The sequence below is a fragment of the Paroedura picta genome, chromosome 9, assembly GCF_049243985.1.
Source record: "Paroedura picta isolate Pp20150507F chromosome 9, Ppicta_v3.0, whole genome shotgun sequence".
Taxonomy (NCBI): Eukaryota; Metazoa; Chordata; class Lepidosauria; order Squamata; family Gekkonidae; genus Paroedura; species Paroedura picta.
In genome coordinates this window covers 66,842,929-66,868,060 of record NC_135377.1, presented here as the reverse complement: position 1 = coordinate 66,868,060, position 25,132 = coordinate 66,842,929, and the positions used below count along the sequence as shown (strand labels likewise).

The following is a 25,132-nucleotide window of genomic DNA, read 5'->3' as shown; positions in this document are numbered from 1 at the left end:
GAGGGGGTGGCTTTTATTAATGCCATTCATTGTTTTGTAACAGCCATGTGCTAATAGCTACGTTTGGGTAGGCATATAAAACCCAAGGTGTGCATTGATGTGGTGCACAAGATAGTTCCCCAAATTTTGAATCCAGGAGGCTGTCCCCGTGATAAATGTTCTAGTGTTATCACCAGCACAAAGCACATATTGCACACAGAGCATGCTCCTGTGGTTGGGACAGCCACAGGGACTGAGGCATTCTCTTGTTTGTGTGTCTGTTTTACCGTTTTTGACTATAAAGGTGATCTTTTTTTTGGGGGGGGGGAATCCCAATGAGCTTATTTGCTTCAGTTTGTGGAGTTTGGTGGTGCATAACCTGGCTTATGCTCGGGTGGTTTCCGTAGAACAGGACCAGGGAGTTGGGGCATTTGACCTGTGCAAAGTCCCCCCTTACCCCTCCTCCCCAATAAAACCATTTGCCCCCAGCGCTTCCAATACACGGTAGAGCTTCCCGTGCCTTCTGTCTGGGCCGGCGTGGCCGGAAGGGCTCCGTCTTTTGCATTCTATTGAGTATAGCAACCAATAATGCCTTCTACGTGTGTGTGTTTCTAGTGGCTCTCCCCCCTCCCTCGTTGTTGTCTCGGGGAGTTTGCCTTGTCTTTGCGAGGGTGGGGGTGGGGGAAGAGGCGAAGGGAAGCGCAGCAGCCTGGTCTGTTTTTAGAGAATCGGCAAAAAGGAATTTAGGCCTCCATCTGTGGTTGATCCTTGGTTAGGAGAAACAAGCACAGGAGATAAAGCACATAGTGCACCCCCCTTTTTTTGTGGAAGACTGGCGGCAGAAAACCAGTATGAGACAGAGAGGGACTGGTGGAGCTGGAATGCTATTTTACAGGGTCTGTGTGTGTGTGTGTGTGTGTGTACAGAGAGAGAGAGAGAGAGAGAGAGAGAGAGAGAGAGATGTGAAAATGGCAGATGGAAAGGAGATCTTCCGCATGCAAAGATGACCTCCGTTTTGAAAATGCTTATTCATCCCCCTCCCTTTCCCCACGCGTTGGTTAACTGTAAAGTGGATGTAACAAAATAATGAGGTGAATGAACCCTTAACTGTACACGCAGCCTTGACATAAATGAAATGCACAGTGTTGTAGCAGGTGAAGTGAAGCATTGTCTATCCGGGCTGTTTTTCTTGGCTGCATCGCAGATTGTGTGGGGGGATCCTAACCTCGGGCACAATGGCATTCATAAACAGCAAGGCGCCCAGCGCTGCCTTTTCTCCAGCGACGCATAAATAACCGCCCCCCCTCTTTTAAAAATGGGACACACGCACAAAAAAAACACACTTATTAAACCCCATTGATTCAGAGGTGGATTTGTAGATCCTTGTTACCCCCCCCTTTGAACTCTGCCTAATTGTGAGGTGTAAAACCGACTTAGACAACCGAGGAGGTGCCCCTAATTGCAGGGGTCTCTGACCGATGCATTTGAAGGTACAAAAGGCAGCCCGAGAGATGCCAAGGCAGTGAGTTATGGTGCAAACTGGGTGCTCTGGAAACCATTCGCGGAGAGCTTCGAATTGGTCGGGCTTGGACGTTCTCGCGAGAAGCCCACCTCAGAAAGGCCTTGCAATAAGATGGGGGCGAGTTGCATGCAAGCACCCGAGTGCCCCCCCCCTCCTGGGCCACAATCTGAGACCGGCCATCGGGGACACCCTGGCCCTCCCTTGGAAGGAGGATCTCCTGGAGCTGCCGGGAACTTTAGCAAAGAAATGATAGAAGGTGGGCGGCCGTTCCTTGGCTCAGATCCCTCCCTTTCCCTCCACATAGGCTGAGCGACCTTCCCTTCCTCTTTCTCCCCTCCCAAATAGTTCACCTTGTCCATTTCTTTCGACTCAATACGGATTGCTCGTAGCCTTTACCGGAAAGCACACCCCCCTCCCCTCCCCCTTCCCCTCCCCTCCCTCGGCCTTGTTGTCAAAGGAACCCGGGACCTTAAAGAAACCCAAGTGTCCAGTCTTCCAAAGCACCCCCCCCAAGTGTTTGTGGGCCTTGCGCCCCGAGAGGTCTCGGTTCATAGGATGCGATTTGTTTTAAAAATGGTGGATGGGTGGGCAGAAGCAAGGAGGTGGGGGGGGGGCTTGCTCACGAGTTCGGGGCTCATCTGCTGTGACCACAGCGCAGCTAGCAGATCGTGTTAATTACTTTCACATTCTTTTTTGGGGGGTGGGATGGGGTGGCGGTGTGTGTGTGTGTGGGGGGGGGGGGGAGAGAATGTATTTTTCCACGTTGTAATCAATCATTGTTCCAGCCTTTCAGATGCGAGGCTCTGCTTAAAGCCGCTAGCCCCCCCTCCCCCAACGCCCCCGCCCCCCCCCGCTCGGTAGATTAACTGAAATTAGGATGAATAGTCAAATGTTAATGAGTTATAGCTCAGTTCCTTCGCGCGATGCTAATGCGCGCGCTTTCCAAACCGAGCACACAATAGTCTCCGAGCCGAACGCTTAGCGCCCTCCCCTGTAATAAATCACCCTCTCTTCCGCCCCCCCCCACTCCCCGCACACTCCCAACCCCCAAAATCGAATATTAATATAATTTGAGATTTAACTGGTGGAACAGCCATCAGGACAGCAATGCCCCGCAGCTGAAATAATATTTAAAATAGAAAAGATTTGACATTTGATAAGTCAGTGGCTTGAAATACCCAGTTGTACTTAGCTAATTCAGTCCTTAACCTCTGGTTTCAAATAAATCAATTACAGTCGATTCCACTTCAGTTCCGAAGTGCACGAGGGTTGGAGTTAATTGAATACATTTTATTCACTTGCTAGGAATATTCATTTATCTAAATCCTTAAATATAAGGGGAGATTTCTTTGATTGCCCATGTTTAATCTGACCGCATAATCAGATCAAGGCTTTTTTTTTTTGCTCGGATTCCCTCTGAAATTCCAGCACGGGCGTCTTTTTCCCCCTCTCGAAAGCTACACCTTCGCCCCAACCGGCTTTATTTGTCTTGGAAAGAGAGTCCAGATGTCAGCCAAGGCGGTCTAAGCGCCGCTGAACCTGATGGGGCGTCTAGGTAAGTCTCTTGGAGGGCCGAGGGTCCCCCAAGGTGTATATGGCGGGAGGAGACACAGGTCCTGCTACGCACAAAGGAGGCGCACGGAATCCAGGCAGGCGCAGAAGGGTGGATCCGTCGGGAGCGGGACTCAAGCCCCCCCTCCCCCCCTCCTGCAGTTCAATGGAAGGCTGGCCATAAGGGATTGGGAAGAAGGCTCTCCCGGGACAGTGCCTTGGGAGCCATTCCGCTATCGGGGCTTGGGGACTCCTGCCCTTCGGTGCCTATGGAAGCAAAAGGGGAATGATATTTCCCCCCTCAAGCTTGGTGCAGTGATTAAGAGCCGTGGCGGGTTTCATTCCCCGCTCCTCCTTCATTTGAAGCCAGCTGGGTGACCTTAGGCCAATTACAGTTCTCTGTGAGCTCTCTCAGCCTCAGTGGGTGTCTGTCCAGGGGAGAGGAGGGGCAGGGGGTTGTAAACTGCTCTGAGACATTTGAGGCCCGCTGAGTGACCTCAGGCCAATCCCAGTTCTCTCAGAGCTCTCTCAGGCCCGCCTACCTCACTGGGTGTTTGTTGAAGGGAAAGGAGGGGTAGGTGATTGTAAGGCGCTTTGAGACTTTTTCGGGTAGTGAAAAGCAGGAAACAAAAAAACAGCTCTTCTTCTTCAGAGGAACGCACGGGTGCCTGGGTGCCTGGTGAGCCTGTTTCTGCCCAAGCAGCCCTCCTGGTGGAGTCCTTAGTTGCAGGGAAGGGAGGCTCCCTGAGGTTCGCTCTCGCCTCCTTGGGGGCTCCACGCTGGCGGCGAGGGGAGGAAGAGGGGGGAATCCAACCCGATCCCCCAGATTAGAGGGCCCGCTCTTACCCTCCTCGCTCCTGCTGCGGGCTCTTTGGTGGCCATCCTAGGCAGGGCTACTCCACGACCCCCGCGTGGCTGGGATTGGAGTCATTCTGCGGGGAAGGGCCCGGCTGCACTACCCAAACCAGTCTGGTCTTCCAATGGAGGAGTCCCGGATTGAACCTGCGCCTTTCTGAGTGCCCCTGCTCCCTTCAGCGCCAAGGCATGGCATTCACCACCCAGGCCCTCGCCTAACTCTGCGAAGCCACCTTCGCAGGCGTTCTCCTTTCTGCAGGGGTCTCGCCCACCCCTCGGCGGCCCTCTCCGTCGCCCGGCGCTTTATCGGTCGGCGCTGCTGCCCCGCTCCTCGCCTCGCTCCCATCCAGCTGTGGGGTCTTTGGCTCTCTGGGATTGGAGGGGGGAGGGGGGGGCTCTTCATTAGCGTCATTATCAATCACTCCGGCTCGCCTAACGTGTCCCAAGAATAATCGGGTTAGACAACGGCTCGCGACTCACATCTGCTCCCCTTCCCAGCCCGCCCGGCGGAGACCCCCTCCCCCTGGATGGGTCCCATTATCGGGAAAACTTGAGCAAGGGTCAGGGCGATGAAACGGGGGGGGGGGAGAGAGAAGCGACCGAGGGAGTCGGTCGCCCGGCCTCTGGGGTGCAGTCGGGGTTCCCTACATGGCCTCCCCGGGGGTCCTGGGGGAGAGGGCACCTGCCAGGCATCCCGGTTGGAAAGAAGGGAGGGTTTCCACCGTTGCGCGCTTTCCCCCAAGGCAGTGCGTCTTGGCTCAAGTCAACCGGGGTGGCTATTCAGACGCGAGAATCCCTCCGGGGTGGGTGCAAAAGAGGTCCCTCCTTGTTTCAGTGGAGGTTTGTGGTACACATCCGAGCAATAACAAACAAACAAAAAAAGTCAGAGTCCAGTAGCACCTTTAAGACCAACAAAGATTTATTCAAGGTGTGCTTGCACTGGAAAGCTCACGCCTTGAATAAACCTTTGTTGGGCTTAAAGGTGCTACTGGACCCTGGTTTTATTTTGACACTTCAGAGCAACACAGCTACACACTTGAATCACGTCAGAACAAAGTGCGAGTCCAGTGGCCCCTTTAAGACACAGTTCTTGGTCTCTGAAGAAGTGGGCATGCGCACAGAAAAGCTTATCCCTTGAAAGGAATGTCGTTGGGTCTTAAGGGTGCCCCAGGACTCAAACCTTGTTCGAGGTCTCTGAAGAAGTGGGCATGGCTCTAACACGAAAGCCTATAGTGTGCCTGCGCAAGAAAACTCACGCCTTGAATAAAGCTTTGTTGGTCTTAAAGGTGCTATTGGACTAAACTCTTGAGGAGCACTTTGTTGGCCTTTAGGGTGCCCCCAGGCCCAAACTTGGTTCTGCTGCTCCATCCCAAGACGGCTACACAACTGTACTAACTATGCATGGGTATTGTAATCCGCATTAGTGACCTTAAGGGATCTGTGGTTTTTCAAATGCGGAGTGAGGAATCCGGAGTAAAATAGTGCGCATATCTTCAGAAGGCGACCCTTTGGGGGGACTCTGCGCGGGGACTGAGCAAGCCCCTCGGCTGGTTGGTCTCCGTCGGGCGAAGTCCCAATGAAGCCAGAAAAAAAGGCACGGCTTTCCTCTTACACGCGAGGAGTTAAGGAATCGAGTTGGAGTGCGCCTTCTTTTGACCCACCCCCGGTTTAAGCGGGAGAATGGCGACCGCCTCCTGGCTTGAAACCAGACTCCTTGACCTCACCTGGAGACGCGAGTCCTGTACCGGGCTCCTTCCAGTGTTGAGTGTACCCAGGCTTCTCCCGCGGGCCTCTCTCATCACCCCGGCCTAGAAGTCCTCTGCTGCTTGCCGGCAAGGAAACCAGCACCGCGGGGTTCTTTTTCAACCGAGGCGCCCCCAGCCCCCCCCCCCCATTGTCCTTGCTCCCTGCAACATGGGTGTCTTATTCACGGTACTTGCCTTTCTCACCCGGACTCCAGGCGGATTACACAGGAGGAGTCCACACCACTGACAAACAAAGCAACCGCATTAGGGGGTCCTAGAACTAAGCGACAGAACTGAGGCGAAGCATCAGTATTAAGTCATTATGCCCCCCCCCCCAAGACTCAGCAGATCCGTCCCCACACGACCCCTGCCCTGCAATCGTCATTATGAGGACGATTCCGGGCCGCCCCCGGCAAGAAATCAAGGGGGGGGGGCGTGTGTGTTCCATTTGTTTATTAGCGCTTTCCCAAAGTTCTAGAATAGCTCCCCTTTTGCAGTTCTTTGGCTGGGAGTCCCGTTCTGGAGCTTGGCTCCAGCGTTTCGTGGCAGAGCTGCGGGAATCCTGCCCTAACTGCGGACCCACCCAAGCCTGACGGGAAAAGAAGGCCGCGCCTTTCGGCAAATACACTCCCAATCCCGGTTGGGCCACCTCTGTACAGATCAGAGGGCGGGCAGGCAGGCATCTTTCCATTCAGCAGGAATTGGTGGCTTCCGCTTCTCTTAGAGGGGGGGTCACCCATCAGCTGGTCGGCGGGGATTCTTAGTCAACCAGTTGGGAGTCAGCTGTGGGGCGGCAGACTCTAATCTGGAGAATTGAGAATCTGGTGCAAAAAAACAGAGCTCTTCTCCTTTTAAAGCAGCACGTAACACAGATAGGGCGGGATATAAATCCAAAACAACAACAACACAGGAAGCACGTGACTTCGAACGGCAGGGCCTCCCACAGCGACGACCCAGTCTGTTGAACATACCTGTACTCTTATTGCTGTCATAGAAAGAATGTGTCTAGTTTACGGTAGGCCTCGATGTTTGCATCCCTAAACCAAATAACATCTTTTTCCAGAGCGTGGCATCTGCGAGTGTAAGACAGAATCCAAAATACAGACGAGGCAGCGAATGTGCAGGGGCTTCCCTTCCCTAAGGAGCCCAGAAAGGCCCGGAGCGACTCTAAGCAAACCTTAAAGGCAGCCAGCACTGCTGTACAAGAAGGCTTTCTCAAGAGGAAGCCCCACAGAGGAAACCCCACTAGGATCCTGAGTAGACCCGGCTCGAACGGCTGCTAACAAGCACTTTAACGTCGATGCAGTCCCTTTGTGCTGCCGTCATGAAACTGGAGGAGGAGGAGGCAGCGATCTTAAATAGGCCTACTCAGTCCCAATTTCTTCAGTGGAAAGGAAGGGACGACAAGACATCCCATACGGTCGTTAACCCATAGAAGTTGATTGGAGTCGGTGTGTGTGTGTGTGTGTGGGGGGGCTTACTTCCTAAGAAGGGCGCTTGCGTCATTTCAGAAGACAGCCCCGATGGTCTGCCATAAAACAGAACCAAGTTTGAGTCCAGTGGCACCTTTAAAGCCAGTCGACTTTTATTCATGGCGTAAGCTTACCTGTGCACACTCCAAAAAAAAACCCAAAGTACTCCTCTTCCGGAACATAAAGCGCAGATTCTCGGGTTTGTCTAATTCGCTTAGGTTCTCGGCAGCATTCCGGTTCCTTGGGTCATCCCACGCTCTCCTCGCAGGTAAACTAACTGGTTTGGTGCTGAAGAACTACAAGGCTCGAATGTGTTGGCAATCGGCCGGTTTCTTATTCAAGGTGTCAGCTACCAAGAAATGACTGCAGTGTAGGTTGGATCCTTTTTTTTTTCTTAAATCAGAAAATCTCTCAACTATTTTCCTGACTGTTCGGAATTGCTGCCTGTCTCGGAATTACTCCGCGCGTGTGGCTGGGCTGCTTGCGAATTCACAACCTAGAACAGGGGTGGTCAAACTGCGGCCCTCCAGATGCCCATGGACTACAATTCCCATGAGCCCCTGCCAGCAAACGCTGGCAGGGGCTCATGGGAACTGTAGTCCTTGGGCATCAGGAGGGCCGCAGTTTGACTACCCCTGAAGAAGTTAGCCAATCCAGTCCTGCTGATTGCTTTAGCAATTCTTATTAACATAAGGGCGAACGGCGTTGCAGCTCACTCCTACGCAGGTTCACCCGGGAGCAAGTCCTGCGGTGTGCAAAGGCCGTCACTCCCAGGGCAACAGCTAGCAGCCGTCTCGCAGATGGCTGAGGCTCTAGGCGGCTTACAAAATCAGGAAAAGAGCTGCGTTGGAGGGGGGGAAAGCCACCGTGAAGAGAAAGCGACAGAGACGGCGATGCCCACGACGCAGGTTCCTTTCGTCACCCGTAGCAGAGGGGTGACCCACCTTTGTCCTCGGGCTTGCCTTTTAGCAGAGGGGACCTCGGCCTACCTTAGTGGAGACATTCGCTGACTCGAAAGGGTCAGCGGGGGTGAACAGGAGGATGAATCCGCCCCCTGTCTCTACCCCCCCCCCCCCAGACAAGCAGAGCCAACGGTGGGGGTGGGGAGAAGCCGGTGTTCTTGAAAGCCATTTGTCACCTGGCTGATGCTTAACCCTCTTTTGCAATGCGATCCTACGCAGAGGCCGAGTTAAGAGGCAGGGACTGGGCACAGAAACGCGCCGGCGGCTGCAACACACACACACACACACACACACACACACACACACACACACACACACACACCCACACCCACAGATATTCGGCCGTCTCTTTGTGGCCCTTGAGGAGCCCGGACAAAGGAAAGGGCGGCTGTGGGGAACCTGCGACCAGGAGCGGGTGGGAAGGAGAAAGGCAGCTCCCCCTTACCACCGTCCCTTTGGAAGAAGAGAAGAAGAGTTTTATACCCCGCTTTTCACCGTCTGAAGGAGTCCCAAAGCTGCTTACAATCACCTTCCCTTCCTCGCGCCACAACAGGCACCCTGTGAGGTAGATGGGGCTGAGAGAACCGCTCTCCAAGGACAGCTCTGAGAAAACTGTGGCTTGCCCAAGGTCACCCAGCTGGCCGCCTGTGAGGTAGGAGCGGGGGATCCAACCCGGTTCCCCCGATGAGAGGCTGCTGCACTTTAACCGCCCCGGTCCTCTCTCGCTTTTGGGAAAGGGCCTCAAAGAACCGAGGGGATCCGAACTGGGTCAAGCGTGTCTTGGGCTTGCAAAGAGCCCCACAAGATTGGGGATGGGGGTGGGGAGGCGAGTAGAAGGCCGGTTTTGGAAAGCCCCCGCAGCGAGCCCTCCCGTTTCTTCCCGGCTTCTGGGGGAAGAGCTGCGGAGACGGCTGCTGCTCTGTGCCCATTGTCATCTGGGGCGCGCTACTCGGCCCCGGCCCCTCTTTCTCCCCCTCCCTCCGGCGGTGGGGGCTGCGGCTGGCCCTGCTCCGCCTCGGCCTGGATAACGCCGGCCCAGCCGCCTCGCTCGGCGCTCCTTCGCCGCAGCCGGCCAGGGGGAGAGTCGCCGCAGGCCAAACATATGCTCCTCTCCGGCGCACTAATCCACCTTCAGCGGGGGAAGAACGGCGCGAGTGGCCACGGATGGCCGGGCTCTTTTGTCCCCGGCTGGCTCCCAATCGCCTGGCACCCGCCCTCTCGCCCGGGGACTGTCTGCTGCCAGCAAATCCCGGCCTCGGCCATGGGGCAGAAGACGCCGCGGAGGAAAGCCAAAAATCTGGGGGGGGGGGGATTGGAAAGACGCCCCCCCTAGGGTCCTGCAGGCCCTCCCCTAGGAATGTTTCGCGCCGCCTTCTGCAAAGGAAGGGACCCCTTCCCCCTTGAGTTAAAAATGGACCCCCTAAAGAGTGGCAGGAGTGCTTTGGTTTTGCACCCTGATTTTTACTACTTCCAATGCCCTTCCCTTCCTCTCCCTACTGCTAGGGAGGCCAGTCCCCTTGTAGGATCCGGGGATTACAGCGCATCTCCAGGCTGTAAAATCAGTTCCCCTGAAGGAAGTGGCTGCTTCGGAGGGTGGACTCCATAGCATTATGCTCCAGGAGTTCCTTCCCTGCCCCAAATCCCTCCCACTCCCAGCTCCACCCCCAAAATCTCCAGGTATTTCCCAACCAGAACTCTACGCACAGCAGACACCTTGTGAGGTAGGTGGTGCTGACAGAGCTCTGAGAGAGCTGAGATTAGCCCAAGGTCACCAGGAACGCCTCATATGTCTCAAAGCAGCTTACAATCACATTCCTCTCCCCACAAAAGACATCCCTGTGAGGCAGGTGAGGCTGAGAGAGCTCTGAGAGGACTGGGACTGCCCCAAGGTCACCCAGCTGGCTGCATGTGGAGGAGGAGTGGGGAATCAAACCTGGCTCTCCAGATTAGAGGTTGCCAATCAACACCAAGAGGCCTAAGGCTGCAGTCTTAGAAAACACCTTTCAGAATCAGTTCCATGGAACTGGCTGGTGCTTATTTTTGCATAGGCCTAAATATATTGGATTGTGAAAGCTTTCCTTCTTGCATCCAATGTTTCAGCTGGCTGGTGGCTAGATCAGGGCATCTTCTTTTTCTGCTTACTAGTTATTCTCATATTTCCATTCTAAACACATTCGATCAGGCTTTCTCAACCTGGTTTCTTGATGGCCCTGGAAGGGTTTCCTGAATGGGTGGGAATTAATTAAAAATATATTTTTAAAAATTGTCAAGCATTTATCATGTGTTATAACCATGTATAGCCATGTCAACCCGCCCTTCCCAAAATGGCCAGTGATGGGAGAGCAAGCCAGACAGATATAAAAACTGCTGCTTATGTCTCACAGATCCCTTGGTGGCCAGCTGCACAAAGTGGAAGTAATACTCCACTGGGGCAGGGCATGAAGGGTCTTTGTCGCCTCTCTCATCAGTTTCTCAGTCCTTGGGCTTGAGCATTGCTGAGGCCTTTGAGGACTCTGACATCGAAGGCAGTGGTCCCCAACCTTTTTATCACCGGGGACTGGTCAACGCTTGACAATTTTACCGAGGCCCGGGGGGGGGTACTCTACAAGTGGACCCGCCATTGGATGGCGCTGGAGGGGCGGGCTTAGCTGGTGGCTGCTACAGCTCCTCTGATTGGGCAAACGGACGAGAAGGACGGAGGAGCAAACTGGCCTCTGTTTCTTTTTGTTGTGGTCGCTGAAGGCAGCGGGCAGGAGCCTCGTTGCCACGGAGTTGTGTGGGCTGCCCTGGGAATAAGATGCTCCTGGACATGAGATGAGGGAGTCGTGGACAGAGCAGGAATGGAGAAGGGGAGCTTTGTGACCTGGACTTCTGCAAACTTGGGTCAACATTGGTGGGCTGAAGCACCTAACTTCTTAGACAGAGCCGCGGCCGAGTACCAACTGATTCACGGACCGGTCCCGGTCCATGGACCAGGGCTTGGGGATCACTGATCTAAGGCTCCTGCTGCCACAACAAAACGGGCTGCAGAAGAGAGAGGCCAAGTTCCAAAAGGTGGGACTGTCCTTTGGAGGGACAAAGCAAAGGCTTCCCTAACTGGAACCCGGGCCGATTGTTTAAAAAACTTTAAAAACAACAACCCAACTTCTATCTGTGAAGCAAATTTCATGTGCACGAAATCATCACCCCAAAGCTTCGGACGCTGGAGGAGCTTTGAGGCACGAGGCCCAGCTTGCTCTTCTTCTTCTCTTCTTCATCCCAACACAAGCAGGTGGGGAAGGCCTGTTCTCTTGCCCTGCTGTGGAGTCCATTAATCAGTGAGTAATCCTACCCCCAGGCTTCTAGGGGGGAAGGGGGGGCTCCAGAGCGAGCTGTGCTGACAATTCCTCTCCATAAAAGTGTCCTCACTCTTTACACAGATACTCCACTCTGCGTTATCCTCTGGTTTTCTTTGCAGTCTCCCTAACAACAACAACAACAACAAATAGGAATAATAATATATTATTGAGTACCCATTCTCCCTCTAGTGAGTCAGGGCAGGTTACAGCAATCAAAATTACATCCATTAGACAAAACTTAAGAACTTAATTAAATCCGTTAATTAAAAACATCAAAACATTAAAATTGCTACGAAAATATAACTCGCTTTTCATTATCTGGTCCAGACGGGCAGGATCCTTAGCCCCTTTAGTGGGAGGAAACTTGGTGACTTTCAGGTGTTGTTTCAGCCTCCACCGTAGACCTGGTGGAACAGCTCCGTTTTACAAGAGGTGTAGGGCACCTTCTTATTTTCTCTTCACCCTTGCATGGATGACCCTCCTGGCAGGAGTCATGTTTTTAAAAAAAGCTTTCCCCAGGTCAACCACACTTTTCAGCCACAACTCTCCTCCCCTCTCCCTTCTACCCCAGCAACAGAAGAAGAACTGCCTTTTGTATGCTGCTTTTACTATCCAAAGGAGTCTCAAAGGGGCTGACATTCACCCATCCTTCTTCTCCCCACAACAGACCCCCTGAGAGGCCAAGGAGGCTCCCACCTCTCTGTCTTTCCGATAGCCTACAACATGGAGGGACAACTGAAGGGGACAATTAGTAGGATGTACTCCACCCTGCCAACTGCAGGGGCTTCCTCCAAGGTCTACCAAATTTTACCTGGCTCTACCAAGTACTGGTGAAAGGCAGACCCATGGTTTCGAACATTCCAAGACATATTCTTAAAGAGTAGTCTTGCATGTTGCTATTTATTTATTTGTTATTTATAGCCTGTCTTTCTCACTGGGGGTGGGGGTGGCAACTGCCCATTGTGAGTCAATACAATAAAGAAAATGGGACATTTTGTAATGGACACATTCAGAATCACCAGATAGAGCCAAAGCATAGCAGAAGTCTTCAGATGGCACATTAAGCGATACAGGAATTACGTAAATTGGATCCGACTTACAATAAGCGAGACCCAGCCGTGCATAGCCCCTAATTGTTTATCCAAGCAAGAGAAACCCTCTTAAATAGTTTGGTCTTGCAGAGTTTATGGAAAGCCAGGAGAGTGGGAGCTTGCCTAATATCTGCGGGCAAAACCGTTCCACAAGATAGGAGCCACAACAAAGAAGTCCCTGCTGACTCGATGAAATCATTCTTGAATGCAGGAAGTGGCCCTAAACTGCATCATATGTTCTACTCTGACTGGAGCTGTTTTCTCAGGCCTCAGGCAGAGTTGTTGCCCAATGCCTATTGCCTGATCCTCTCAGCTGGAAACACTTCAGACTGACCCTGGGACTTTTGCCACACCAAGCAGATGCTCTGGCACTAAGCCATGACCCCTTCCCTCTTTGCATTTGCATGTAATGCCATGACTGTGGCTAAACACACATCATCCCAATGGCTCGTAGCTCCCGAGGAAATAAGCCAAGTGTATTTCCTTCCAGGAAGAGGGGCATAAAAGCAGTTCTGTCCCTGATCCGGGGGGGGGGGGAGGAGGGAGAGGGGGGGGAGCCTCAATGACCTGTCACCACTCCCTAAAGATAAGCAATTCAGGCTTTAGAAACCGGCCAAGATATTATGCAGCAAATAATAAATTAGGCCCCACAAAGGCAGCACCATTTAAGATTACTCTAACTCACATTAATGTTTTATAGATTATTAATCTGAATCCCATTACTGGGCTATTACAATTTGTCACTTCAGGTTTCTGTGTGCACCTATTACTCCCCCCCCTCCTCCTGGTAAAACTAACCACAGTACAGATCACAGACAAATGTTTTGTAATTTGAGGCCATCGCAAGACATAATGTTGTGGGGTTTTGTTATTCGGTGCTTTGTCCGCACAAGTGAAATGGGGATAATTAATCCAGTTTCCTGCAGGATCCAGGCCCCAGACCAACCAAGGAGTCCAACTCTACTGATGCCAGCTCACCACCAGTTTCTGGAGATCCCTAATACAATCAAAGGGCTGGGTTGGGCATCTGGAGCCTTCACTGGGGGACTCTCCAGAGAGCTCTCCCAGGTGAGCTTGAAAGATCATCCCCTGAAGGCTGTTTGTGGTTGAAAACAGTACCTGTCAATCAGCTGCAGAGTGGCCAGGAAGTGAGCCAAACAGTCTTGATGATCAAGGGTTTGAGAGCTGCAATCGGCGTTGGTCCCAACAGCCTGGATAGCAAGAGCCAATAAGAGCCCATCTAGCAGTGCTATGAGGACCACTCTGGGAGAGATTGTGGCTCGCTGGTAGCATGTCTGCTCTGCATGCCCTCGGCCCAACTTACAGCCTCCCTCACATTAAGAAGATCCAGCTCTAGGTCATGGGAAACTCTCCTGACTGAGATCCTGGAGTATCGCTGCCCCAGTAGACAAGCCGACCTTGATCGACTAATCATCTGACTCAGTTTAAGGCATTCCCCTGAGCCCACAAGCCTAGCTGAGCCACACCTGCTACTTAGGGTTTTCTGCTGGGGAACAAGACTGTTCTTTCTTCTTCTTGTGTTTCCTTGTAATATGATGCCTGGGAGCAGGATGCCCTGAATTCTCTCTTTTTCTTGGTATCTCAGAGGGTAGTTGTGGAGATTCGAAGGAAGCATTTTTGGAAATATGAAGATCCCCCCTGGTGCTTTCCGATGGTGTGCCATCTCCTCTGAGTGGCCCTTGGGTGGGGGGGAGGCCCTCCCCACAAGGGCCAATCAGAAGGCCTGCATGTCGTTGGAATTACCCATCACATTTTATTATAGATGATGATGGTGATGAAGACACCACCAACCAGGTCTAATGATAAAACTGTAGTATTATACGTGTGCATATTGTTTATTTGACGATTGAAGAAGATTCTCCGGGTTGAAATGCATTTGGTCTGTGGTCATGCCATGCGCAACCATTGAGACTGTGCAATATTGTACAGATAGTGTCTGACAGTTTTCTCAATGTGCACTTAATAATAAATATCTGTATTTCAATTTTAATAAAAATTTGCTGCTGAAACTTTGGGCTCCTGTGTTGTCCCCTAGATGAGTGTTTCCCAACCAGTTGGTCGGGACCCCAAAGTGGGTTATGGAGCCTCTGAAAGTGGGTCACAAACTAGCCCTCCGTAATGGCCACCCCCATCTGTTGATCTGTTCGCTTTCGTATTTTGGAGACTAAGATCTGACACAAATACAATTCCTTCTGTGCCATACATTAGTTTTACTTATACATGTTGATTTAAGTTCAACATGGTCTAATAGTCACTAATACGAGTGAGAATCTTAAGGGGGATTAAAGAGAGTCCTTCCCTTTCCTCTCCCCACAACATGTGGGGAGTGGAGTGCAGAATCAAACCCAGTTTATAGTTTCTATATTAGAGTTCAGTGTTCCTTAACCACAGCACCAAATTGGCTTTTAGACTTAGTGATGGGATTCAGTGGGATTTGGAATGCCAAAAAGTCACACGGCAATTGCTGTAGCTTAGCCAACAAGATCAGAATAGTATCCCAGCAGCCCAACTAAGCTTTCCTTCTGGAGTTGTAAAAAATTGTATCTACAGAAAAAGAAAGCTATTTTCAGAAGCTGTGAAATGGAGTGCGTGCGCTGCTCTAACACCCAAAATAGTATTACCAAGCCAGGAGCTGCAGAGAGGGAGCCATGTTGCTCCACTGCAACAAAATGAAGCAGAAGTCCTTAGACCTCCTATAGACAGGCACTCTGTGTATCCGAATAAGTGAACTCTGGCTCACGGAAACTTCTGCAGGAAGAATTCTGCGTTAGGTTTCGTGGGGCCACTGGGCTTCAGTGTAATTTTTCAAACTCAGCCTCTGGGAACCTGTTGAAGTGCACAGCCCAGAGCATGGCTTCGATGAGCTGGCTTCATGCTCCCTCTGAAATTCATCAGGAATGGAAGTTTTCTATTAATGGGTGCAGCTAATTAACTAGGAAACCCCGCAGAGTAGAAACTTTCTCCATTGAAAGTTGCTGAACTGGGTAGGTGCTAAAGTCACAGTCTGTCTAGGGTACATACACATACGCACACACACATACACCTTGGGCCACTCAGGGATGGGTCATCATACCAGGTCTATTTAGAGGGAGGAGGAGGAGAAACACTGTTTTTATATCCCACTTTTCACTACTCAAAGTGGCTTTCAATTGCCTTCCCTTCTTCTCCCCACAACAGAACCTCTGTGTGGTAGGTGGGGCTGAGAGAGTTCTGACAGCTGTGACTGACCAAGGTGACCCAGCTGGCTGCACGTGGAGAAGGAGTGGGGAACCAAACCAAATTTTCCAGATCTCTAAGCCACCACTCTAGAAATTACACTACAGGGTAAGACAGATGGCAGGGCCTGAGAACTATTTCATTTGTCCATGAGTCTTCTGGGGTCCTGCCTAGATGCTGAAAGCTCCAGTGGTGCTCAGGTACAACTGGAAAAAAATCTGAGCACTCCGTGGGAGCTTTGAACATTGCAGATTGGATCTCAGGAGATCTTTGGGCAAACGAACTATTCCACATCATGCAGGGCCTGAGACCTCTCCTGTTGCCCTGACGAGGACCCTTCAGGACTGGCTGAGTTGCTGACATTTGGGGTGGGCTGTCAAAGGGCAGACCCCTATGTCAAGAGTCCTAATTGATTTTAGTAAATCTGTTTGCTCGGGAGCCATTCTCTTTCTCTGCCTCAAAAATCCAAAGGCATAAAGTGGTTGAGAGAACTCTGACTGAGCCACGCCACCCGTCTCTGCCACAGAGAAACCAGTGCCACCCTCTGCACTGCCACATTCCTCCAACCCCCAGATCTTTCAGGGGAAGGGGCTCTCATGCAAGTCCCTCCGACTGTTCAGCTGGGGAAAGTGTGATCCCACCATTATAGTAACAGACAGCTCCCACCAGGGTCTGTATCCAGCGGAGGTTACAAGTGGCATTAAGTCAAACAGCAGAGGCAAGGAGCCAGGGGTGATGGGTGACTGTCAAGCTGTGAATCTGCAATCTAGTAATGGGTTCAGTTACCACCTCCTTGTGAATTGAGCCTAATGCTGCCCCATCAGCCTATACTCACTGAGCCAGCCCAGGGAGGAGGGGAAAGGTTGTCATGAACCTGTCAAGCCACAATGCATAGGGGAGAGGACTGCGTTTGGCTTGGTGGTATACTGGTTATACAAGCTGCCTTGGTATTTTATTTATTTACTAGGGGCCAAGCCTGTTGCATTCAGGAATACAACAGGCTCTCATGTGGCAGAGATCTTCAGCCTCCAAACCTCAGAGGGAAGTGGAAGGAGGAGGGGGTGGTCAGGGGTGGGGGATGGAAGGCCATTGGCTGGCTGCTGGACAGACAGGCAAGCTGGTTGGTGGAGGCACTCAGGGGCGGGACAGCCAACCTGAGTGGATGTTAAGCGCTGAGTGGCACTTAAGCCATGAGACCAGCTCCAAGACTCTTCCAAGGTCTTACCAGAAATATATAGTGGAACAGATTGTGTAGCCAGGTGATCCAGGGACAGGGGTAGCCAAACCGTGGCTGTCTAGAAGTCCATGGACTACAATGACCATGAGCCCCTGTGAAGAGCCACAGCTCGGCCACCCCTGTCCTAGGACATTCCAGGATTGTCTGGCAGCCAGGCAAGGGAGGTTTGGAGGTGGTTTGCCATTGCCTGCCTCTCCTAGATCGTGTCATGTTTGGAACTGCATCCAAATCTTTAGAGGTCTCCCATCCCAATAGTAGCCAGGGCCAGCCTTGCTTAGCTTCTGAGATATGGTGAGATCAGGCTTGCCTAGGCTATTCAGGTCAGAGTGCTCCTTTCTGAAGCATAGGCATAAAATGGTTGGAGAAGGCTTCACTGGCTGAATTTCTGCCTGCAAGACAGCTGTTCAAGGGACAAGAGTCCTCCGAGGGGGGAAATGGCCGCATTATATGGATATCTTTTTCTCTTGTGTTATGTACTGACAGCACTCTAAGTGTTTTCAATAGCTATTGAGGAAAATGTACTTTAAAAAATCTCCTCTAGGTTTAGCAGAAACCACAACTCCCACACAAGCTGCTTTATAAAAACCAGACTTTTCTGTGCAGAGAGTCTTCTGGCAGCAATTAGTCTGGCTTTCTTTAACAAAAATCTTTGTAATATCATTCAGAATTGGAGTGTCTCTCTCTCTCTCTCTCTCTCTCTCTCTCTGTGCAAGAGGAAAAATCTCCTGGATAATTTTGAATATGGAGGTTTTTTAAAAAAAAGGAAACAATTTTTTTTTCTTTTTTAAAGTGAACATGCTTCGTTTGAGCTGGAAAAGGCTCAGCTTTTCCCGGGGATGGGGAACCTGCTGAAATAGCTCCACGAGGATGTTGTTTCAAATAAGAGCCAGCTTGTTCATTTAATGCAGGGAGGGGGCGGTGGCGCTAAAAGCCATTAGCATGCGCACACGGTCCAAAAAGTGTTTCATGTGGTTTACCAAAGCCATTTCAGTCTAACCCTGACTTATTGAATAAATGGAAAAGAGGCATAATGATGTCAGATCGGCGCAGGGAAAAAACTCTGCTGACAAAATACATGCAAACATTGCAGCTTTTTCAGGCGACTTTATATCATTTCCTTCTCTTGAGACCTAAAAGATGGGGGAGGGGTGAATACAATTCCCCTCCCCCTTGTAAAAAAACAAAAACAAAAACAAAAAAAACAAAAATACACGAGGCTTTTGGGAAAGCAACAAAAACTCATGCAAAACCAGCCTGAAGGTTTTATTCCCCCATCCTGCACTATTGATGTACCCTTAGCTGCATTGCCAACTGGGCCCTATGGTGGTCTTCAACAAAGTCCTGGGAAGCAGGATTGAGCTTTTCCCAGGACAGAGATCAGTGTTTGCACTCACTAATGGCTGGGGATCAAGCTTCCTGGTGGACCCTAGAAGAGGAGACTCCTCACTGATGGCACAAAAAGCTGCCTGTTAAGTATGGAATGAATTATCTTCATGGTGGAGACATAAACACACCTTCGGGAGCATATTCCCATCCACGTGGCCTAAATGCGTTGGGAAGCACGCAGATCCCCGCAGCTGCACATCAGTGTCTGTGTTTATCTCACATCTAGTCCAGTGGTTCTCAACCTTCCTAATGCCACGACCCAACCATAAAATTATGCAAGTATTCTTTCACAGAGATTAAACTGAAACTGATCGATGGTATGAAGATCCATTGTTCATGACTGTATATAAATTGTTTTTTTCCCTGGGGTTTCTCTGTTCAGTTCTGCCTCTTGTCTCACCATGCCAATTTTGCTCTTTTCTGCTGCTCCAGACAGACAAACACTCTATCTCAATCTTCCCTGCAGGGCAGTTGTGTGGATGGCGCTCCCCCGCCCCAGCCAAGCTGCTTGCCCTGGCACAACCCCTGTGAGAGGGTTGTTCTACCCCCAAAGGGGTCCCGACCCCCAGGTTGAGAACCACTGATCTAGTTCAATCTTCCCAAGAGCCAGTGGGGTGAAGTGGTTAAGAGCAGCAGCCTCTAATCTGGAGAATCTTGTTTGATTCCCTACTCCTGGGGGACATGACCTTGAGCCAGTCACAGTTCTCTCAGAGCTGTCTCAGCTAGATCCAAGATGCATAAGAAATGGGGTAATTACAGCTAAAATTGGATTAAGACAATTGTCAAGATCAGTGAATGGCCGTAAATCAGCATACAAATGCAGCCTTTATTCAATCAGATATAAATCGCACAGTTACTCATGCATCTTGACTCTAGGTAGCCCTTTGAGAACAGCTGTGGCGTAGTGCTTAAAGAGCGGTGAACTCTAATGTGGGGAACCCTGTTCGATTCTCCACTCTTCCACATGGGTGACCTTGGCCTAGTCACAGTTCTCACAGTTCTGTCTGAGCTCTCTCAGCCCCACTTACCGCACAGGGTGTCTGTTGTGGGGAGAAGAAGGGGAAGGGGTTTGGGACTCCCTCCAGTAGTGAAAAGTGGGGTACAAAAAACCCAGCTCCTCCTTCTTCCTGGCAATTAATTCCCCCCTTCTACCCTCTCTCTGCCTTTACATAACCTAGCGGTTAAGGAGATCCTGTTTCACTGCATCTGACAAAGCTTTGAATATAACTTAATTGGTGTTAAAGTTACCATTCTATCTAACTCTGGATAATCTGAACTATTAAAAACAAACGAACCAAAAAATGCCTGGGACCAGAAGGCAGGGCACACCTTTGCAAAGGAGAGAGAGCCCCCTGCCCTCCTCCCCTCTTTGGCTGGAGTTCAAATTCTACCAAGAAAGTCACTTCTTTAAAAAAGTCTCCCAGGGTTAAATTGCACACTTGATTAAGGTTTCAGATCCTGGCTTTAATGAGGCGGAGGACAGACCTTGCTGGCCCAGAAACATCCCCAGCAGCGAGCTCGTAAGCTGCTTAAGGGGGGGGGGAGTGCAGAAGAAACCTCAGCCTGTGCTTCACTGGCAGGCTGCAGGTGAGTCGAGGCCCTGCAAAAGCCTGGGAGCTGCACACCTTTCCTCCCAAAATTGGTCTCCACCGAATTACTGCTCATCTCCAGACTACAGAGACTAGTTCCCCTATAAGAAAACCGCTGCTCTGGAGGGTGAACTCTGTGGACTTGTACCCCGCTGAGGTCGCTTTCCTCCCCAGGGACGAGGCACCTGGTGGCCTGCTTAGTGCAGAGGGGGAAAGTCGCCTTGTGTTCAGGATCGGGTTGCAAAGTTCTTCACTTGTTTTCCCTGGGGAGGGGGGAGGGCGGCTCTACTGCCTAAGGCATGTGGGTGGCAACTGGAGCCTAGGCAGCCGCCCTGCCGCCTTCCCTGGGGATTTATGCCCGAGGAGAGGACTGCAGCTTGATTCTCAAGTAGACACGGCTGGGCTCAGGTGCCACGTCGACCTCTGAAGCTGATAGCGAGACTTGCAGGCCCCCAGACTGCTTGGTTCACGGCACTGTTCTGTGCCTGTCTCCTCAGAAGTAAGCCTCCGGGGAGGGGGGGCTTGCTCGTAGGTCGATGTCACCAGGCCAGAGTGGCGTGCCTTTTGTTTCGGGCCTTGTGGGGGCTCCAGTCCCAGCCACAGCTTCCCTTGGGGGAGGGGGGGGGCTGACGTCCGAGCGAATAGTTCTGAGGCTGGGCTCTGGCCCCCGTCCAATGTCGTCTTTCGGTGGCTGGGCTGGGCATCCTGCTGGACAGCAAAGTCACTGAAGCCAGAACTCCCTGGGCGCTCTTGCCTAGGTCTGGGGGAGGCTGGTGTTCTTAAAAAAAAAAAAAAGGCCCAGGCACGCTAGCCAACTTTTGTTGTTCAGCAGCGCTGTAGGACTTTGAAAGCAGCAGGCCTGAGTAAGCTTTTCTCCCGAAGGAAAAAGAGAATTCGATGCAGACTTGAAAACCGTCCTCAGTTTTGGAAGATGGGGTGGAATCTAAATCGTCATTATCCTAAACAGACTTGCCCGGGAGTTTTAGTCAATGTGCAAAAATCCAAATTCTGCAGGGAATTAGACTGTGCCTCACTCAAGGTCAGAGTAAAATCAGCGTCCAGTAGCACCATTAAGACCCACAAAGATTTATTCAAGGCGTGAGCTTTCAAGTGCAAGCACTTTTTGTCAGACTAAGAACTGACCATCATAACAGTAGGAACATATAAGCAAAAGTTAATCTTGTTACATTAGTAAACTGTGGTTGAGCTGGCTCTCCAGATGTGGATGGACTATAATTCCCATGAGCCGCCATCAGAACCATGCTGGCAGGGGCTCAAGGGAATTGTAGTCCATGGACATCTGGAGATCCACTGCTCTGTGGTAAGCCATTCCAGACGGAGAGGGCAGAGGTACTCCAGTTTGTCCCCATTTCATCTCAGCTGAATTGACTTGTGATTATCATCTGGAAGACGAGACGTTTATTCTGCTTATGCTCATCGGCCGCTCCCCCTCGACCTCTATGCCTGGCCTGGGGAGTCCCATTTCACGGCATCCGAGGAAGCGTGCCTGCCCACAGCAGTGCCTACCCGGCGTGAAACTTGGTCAGCCTTCAAGGTGCCACCAAACCTGGTTCTGCTGCTTCAGACCAAACCCAGCCCTGTATTTAAGGTCTGTTGCGTACCTGCAACAAGCCCTGCAAGCAAAGCGCGGCTCATCAAGGGCGTTTCAAGGACACATCGTGGTCTGCCCGTGCTACATTTTCGAGCCCGGTGCTTTTATTCTTTTTTAAACAAATTTTAAAACGAAACAGAGGACAGATTAGAAGGTGGAGGGGGATCCTTTAGGCCTGCAAGATGGGGATTCTCTAGGACCAGTACAGGCCGGACAAACATCGTGGAGAGAAGGGGGGTCCTTTGCCTCGGTGATGCCTCTGCCGGCTCAACGCGAGCCCCCCCCCTCAAGGCTTCTTCGCCTCTGCCAAGGAAAACGACACCGGAGGGAAGAAGAAGGCCGGGCGGGGATCTGGACAAAGGGCTTGTGGATCGAGGATACAGAAGGCGGTCCTTGGTCAGCAAGGGTGCTGCGATCATGTAGGCAGATCCGGGAGGGGGTGGGAGGCAGGAACTGGGAAGGGTCAGCGCTGGGCTCCCGAGCCCTTTTCTTCTCTGCCACCGCACTGAGCGGGTAAGGACTGCATTTCTCTCCAGACCAGAATGGCCCAGGGGTCCGGAAGGGCTTTTTGGGGAAGCGGGCAGGGGTTGTCCACTGAGCATACAGCAAGGGCCACTGGGAAGCTGTGGACCTCCTGCATTGTATGTGTGTGGGGGTGTGGGGTGTGGGGAGGGTTTTGGACTAGATGACCTTTGAGCCCCCTTTCAGCTATAGGTTCTCAAGGATCTCAGGATGACGATCATGAGGCTTCCCCCCGTCCCCCATATTATATTATCTGCAGCTCATCTTAGCAGGCAGAGAGTGACTCTGGGCGAGGCTCATCTTCCCCGAGGGCAAATGGGCCAAGGTCAGTTCTCGAACCCAAGACACCACACGGATTCGGTTCGATGCTCCTCCCTTAAAATCTCAATCATCTCTGCTCAAAGTAGAGGCATTTCTGCCCTCTGGCCCGGTCGTCTTGTACATGGGCCCTAAACCCGTTTTCTGGAAGAGATGCACACCCCACCCAGTGAAAGACCAACGGCAGGCTGGAATTCAGCAGGCAAGGCTTTCCTGGACATCGAGGGGCGGGCAACGCTTGAGATTGTTAATCACAGAGGAATAAATTGGCACCCCCTTTCGCTTGTATGACACACGTCATTCTGTTTACCTAGTGGTTTTCCTTCTCTTCCGGTAGATCCTCACAACGACCCTGCAAGGTAGGTTATGGGAAGAGAAGGGTCGGTCAGCAAGCCTCCAGGGCGGATTCGATCCCAGACCGGCACTTCCACGGCCACGTCACCAGCCTTCGCGTCCACTTCCTCCTCGGAAGGAAAGGACTGGATCCCTCCAGACTCCTCCGAGCCCTTCGAAGGGCGGCCGACGCCGGGATCCAGCTCCACTTCGGGGCGGGGGCTTCGGAGCAGCGGAGGAAGGGGCCGAAGCCGCGGGGCAAGGGAGGAGCCCGAGGAAGGCCGAGGAGGCTGGCATAGGGTTGCCAGCTCTGGGTGGGAAACACTTGGAGACTTTGAGGGGGGAGCCGGGAGTGGGCGGGGAGGGACCTCAGTGGCGTCTAATGTCATGGGCTCCACCCTCCCAAGCAGCCATGTTCTCCAGGAGAACGGACCTCTGTCGCCTGAGATGAGCTGTAATGACGAGGGATCCCCAGGTGCCGCCTGGAGGCTGGCATCCCTAGTCAGCCACCCCTCCTGCTCCTCCCCTCCCCACGGGAAGGCCAGGCCTCTTGGGTCCCGGTTCTTCTCTCCACTGGGGGGGGCCCAGAAAGGCGGCCGAGGGCGGGACGCAGGGAAGCGCCGACGCCAGTCTCCCCGCGGCGGCGCTGATCGGCTCCAGGCCCGGAGGGGTCGGGGCGCAGCTGTGGCCGGCCCGGCGTCATTAAGGAGGGGGAGGCGGCGGCTGAGGCTCCCCGTCCCGTCCCGTCCCCCCGGGCGAAGCGGGGCTGCAGGCGCAGCCGGTGCCACCCCTGATAAAGGGCTTACTCAACGGGGGAGGGACGCCGGCCGGCCGGGCTGGCGGAGGGGGCTGGGGTGGGAGGATAATCGGCTTGCACGCCCTATCCCAGACTGGGGAGGGGGTCTGCCTCACTCGAAGAGCCCTTGTCCACTCAGGGCTCTGGGTCTATAAGGGCCCTGCAAAGGAGACAGCTCCAGCCCGCCCCCGCCCTGACCCGGAGAGCGCCGGCAAGCCCGATCCCGTCCGCTCTCGGCGCCTCAGCAGGGCCAGGCCTGGTCAGTAGCTGGATGGGAGGCCTCCGAGGGACATGGAGGGCATCACCAGACGGAGGCGGGCAATGGCGGACCACCACGTCCCTTTCCTGGAGGCCGGCGAGCCTCGGATCTTCCAGCTTAGCTCCCCACCCGCCGCCCCAGAAAGAGATAAATGCCAATCCTCCGCCTCGGTGTGGTTTCAGCGGCGCGTTTCTTTCCCGACAGCGCAAAGAGCGGCAAGGAGTTGGGAGAGGAAGGCCGACGGCCCACCAGGGACTCAAGGAGCTGAGAGTCACGGGGGGGGGGGGGGAGTCCGGGGTCCCCAAAGTCCCGGGTCCTCAGGGGACATCCTTTCCCCCATGATTCCGGTAATAATTTAGCGTGCTGGAGAGACCCAGGTTCGAATCCTGATTCCTTCGCGGACTTCGGACCAATCCCACCTCACATTCTCTCAGCCCGATCTACCAGCAAGGGGGATTGTGGCGGGGAGACAAAGGGAGGGGAGGGAAAGGGCACGGCGGTGTGGTAAGCCGCTTTATGTCCCCGGCGAGGAGACAAGCGGGATATAAATATCCAAACAATTTCATGAACTCGGGCTTTCCTCTCGGCAACCAGCCCAAGCATTTCCCCACTTGGCCAGGGGCTCACTGCGGGATGTGAGAGGAACCTCGATCGATTTCAGTCGCAATGGATTCCAAAAAACGATATGCCGGAACTGGGAAAAAATACAGGCCAGTCAAATGACCAAAATGCCGGAGCCCGGGGAGAGAAGCTGGTCGTGGCGAGGAAAAGAGAGGACAGGTTAGCTGGCTTGATGAAATTATGCCTGGAAAAAGAGAGAGGAGGATCTGCCCAGTAATGCTCAGCCTCGGGAGCTCACTTGGAGCCTCCATGGTTAGGGGCAGTATACCTCTGAATGCGATTGACTGCTGGCCAGCGACCCGGGAAAGCAGATTTCTCGCTTTCTGCTCTGAGAGGGAATTGACAGAGGGCCGGTCTCGCAGTGGCTCCTAGCTATGGTGACCGAAGGGAACCCCACATCCAGACGGAGTCCGTCTCTGCATGTCAACATGGGGAGGCCTTTGCCTATCCCCCCCCCGACCCGTTGGCCCCCCAAAGTCACAGGAGGGCTCCTCTTGGTGCAACACGGAGACGTCTTTGAGCCTCAGACTTCAGAAGGGACTGAGAGTTTTCGAGATGAAGAGGCTGGGGGGGGGGGGGGTGTGGTACCTGGACGCTTCCCCGTTCTCTGCACTTTATGGCTCTCCCTTTGATGTGTAGGCTGACCCGCTTAGGGACCCAATTCCCTCCCCCCTCCTTTTTATTGCCCCCTTCACACAAGCGGGCTT

General features: G+C 52.7%; 1 long non-coding RNA gene across 1 annotated transcript; it reads left to right on the top strand.

Annotated features, from left to right (window-relative positions):
• Positions 1 to 22,023: 22,023 nt before the first annotated feature.
• Positions 22,024 to 22,701, top strand: LOC143844276 (uncharacterized). Its single transcript, XR_013233914.1, has 2 exons — positions 22,024 to 22,089; positions 22,358 to 22,701. It is a non-coding gene; the product is annotated as an uncharacterized LOC143844276 (long non-coding RNA).
• The last annotated feature ends 2,431 nt before the right edge of the window (positions 22,702 to 25,132 follow it).